This window comes from Cynara cardunculus (assembly GCF_001531365.2).
Source record: "Cynara cardunculus var. scolymus isolate 2C chromosome LG 1, CcrdV1, whole genome shotgun sequence".
Taxonomy (NCBI): Eukaryota; Viridiplantae; Streptophyta; class Magnoliopsida; order Asterales; family Asteraceae; genus Cynara; species Cynara cardunculus.
Genome location: NC_037528.1, coordinates 43,273,327 through 43,275,809, shown reverse-complemented (window position 1 = coordinate 43,275,809; position 2,483 = coordinate 43,273,327). Strand labels below are relative to the sequence as shown.

The window sequence follows — 2,483 nt, the reverse complement described above, 5'->3', positions numbered from 1 at the left end:
AAATCTGGGGCAATATCTAAAGAAGGAACAAGAGTTTTCTCATCCTCAGATTCTAAAACTTCAAAAGCAGCAGTCTTGGGGTGTTTCTAATTCATCAAAATCTTCCTCTTCATCACTATCAGTCTTAGATAAACCTAAGATTTCCCCCAAATTTTTCTCTTGACACCAGGTTTCTATCAGACTCAAGGCAGAACATTCTTCTTTTTCTTTCGGGTACCTAAGGGAATTAAAAACATTAAAAGTTACTTGTTGGTCTTGGACTCTCATGGTTAATTCTCCCTTCTGTACATCTATCAAKGTTCTACCAGTAGCTAGGAAAGGTCTCCCTAAAATGATGGGAATGTCCTTGTCGACTTCAAAGTCTAAGATGATAAAATTGGCTGGGAAAATAAACTTATCAACCTAAACTAGAACATCCTCAATCTTTCCTCTGGGATAAGCTATGGACTTATCAGCTAACTGAAGAGTTACAGTTGTAGGTCTAGCTTCACCTATGCCTAGGATATTAAAGACAGATAAAGGCATTAGGTTTATGCTAGCACCTAAGTCACATAGAGCTTTTCCTATCTCTTTTCCTCCAATTGAACAAGGGATTGTAAAACTTCCAGGATCTTTCATCTTAGGAGGAATTTTATTGGACAACAAAGCACTGCACCCTTCAGTCAGAACTACAGTCTCGTATTCAGTCAACTTTTTCTTTTTGCTCAAAATGTCCTTTAAAAACTTTGCATAACTTGGCATCTGCTCAATAGCTTCAACCAAGGGTATGTTTATGTGCAATTGTTTAAAAACATCAAGAAACTTTTTTAAATTGTAATTCTTCCTTTTGATTCCTTAATCTTTGGGGATAAGAAATATAAGGAGTGAATGCAATAGGAGACGTAGTCTTTTGAAGAGTTGGTGCTGGAATCGGTTTCAAAACTGGTCTCACAATTGGTTCTGATTCAGTTCTATCAGGGATTAAAGGACTGGTCTGGTCTTTCATTGCGGGACTGTCACTAGATTATGACACATCCACTACAACACTTTCTTTGGGAGTCTGGGTTGTCTTGGGTTTATCAGGAAATAACAATGGAAAATATGATCTTTCTGGAATGGCCGTACTATCTATGGGCCTGACTGTTGGTTGAGGCTCACTAGTACTCACAGGAATGGTAGTCACAAAATCTGGTACAGATGTAACAGAATCTTGTTCTACACTTTTCTTTTCAATCTCTGCTTTGGTTGGTTCTTTTTGTTCTTTTTGGGTATTTTCTAAATAACTTTTTCCACTCCTTAAAGTAACAACTTTAACATGCTCTTTTTCTTCCCTCTGAGGTATCTCTGTATCACTTGGTAGAGAACTTACTGGTCTTTTTCTAATTTTCAAAGCCATTTGTCTCATTTGGGTTATAAAACCCTTCATCATTGCTTCCAAAGAAGTAGATGACTCAGCTTGCTGTTTGGGCTTGCTTTGGAAAGAAGACTGATCATTCTGAAAATTAGCATGTTGATTATTATGATTGCCTTGATGCGCTTGTGAGTGAAAATTAGATTGGCCTTGTTGAAAATTGAATTGTCCTTGTGGTTGAAAATTGGACTGTCCTTGAGGCTTTTGCATTGGTGGATTAAGAGCTGGACTATGCCACGAAAAATTTGGATGATTTTGCCATCCCGGATTATAAGTCTGTGAAAATGGTCCARTCTTGTTGACATAATTTAYATGCTCCRGATTTCMAGGACACTGCTCAAAAGAGTGACCTTCACCATAGTACACGCATTGTACTGATTGAACATTGGAATTAAAGGTATTAGCATCAGATTGCACATGTGGGCTAGATGTTAAATTTGAAATTAGCTTAGTGATCTGAGCTGTTAATGCCGAGACAACATCTACCTCGTTTATTCCAGCTATTTTCTTCAGTGGCATTGCACGTGGGTCAGACCATTGTCTGTTATTATTAGAAATCTTTTCAAGTATGTCAAAACCTTCATTATAGGTGCAAGCTGTGAAAGCTCTGCCTGCAGTAGCATCGAGCATTTGTCTAGCAACAATATTTAAACCGTTGTAAAATGTCTCCAGCTGTATACAGTATGGAATGCCATGGTGAGGGCATTTTCTTAGCAGCTCTTTATACATTTCCCATGCATCAGGAACTGCTTCATCATCCAGTTGTCTAAAAGTATAGATTTCATTCCAGGACTTAGCATTCCTCGTGGGTGGAAAATACTTTTTCAAAAAGTTTTCTGCCATTTCATTCCATGTAGTCACAGATTCTAGTTGCAAAGAATTGTACCATGCTCTTGCTCGATCCCTTAGTGAAAATGGAAAAAGTTTTAGTCTCAGAGCATCGTCTGAAACATCAGGGATGAGAAAAGAGTCTGTGATTTCCATAAAAGAACGCAAATGAGAATGAGGATCTTCAGAAGATAAACTAGCGTACTGGCCGTTTGTTTTGAAGCATTTGAAACATCAGTGGTTTAAGTGAAAAATGGGTGGCACC

General features: G+C 37.9%; 1 non-coding gene across 1 annotated transcript; it reads left to right on the top strand.

Annotated features, from left to right (window-relative positions):
* The first annotated feature begins 2,078 nt into the window (after positions 1 to 2,078).
* LOC112503334 lies at positions 2,079 to 2,185 on the top strand. The gene has a single exon (XR_003067935.1). It is a non-coding gene; the product is annotated as a small nucleolar RNA R71 (small nucleolar RNA).
* Positions 2,186 to 2,483: the final 298 nt, after the last annotated feature.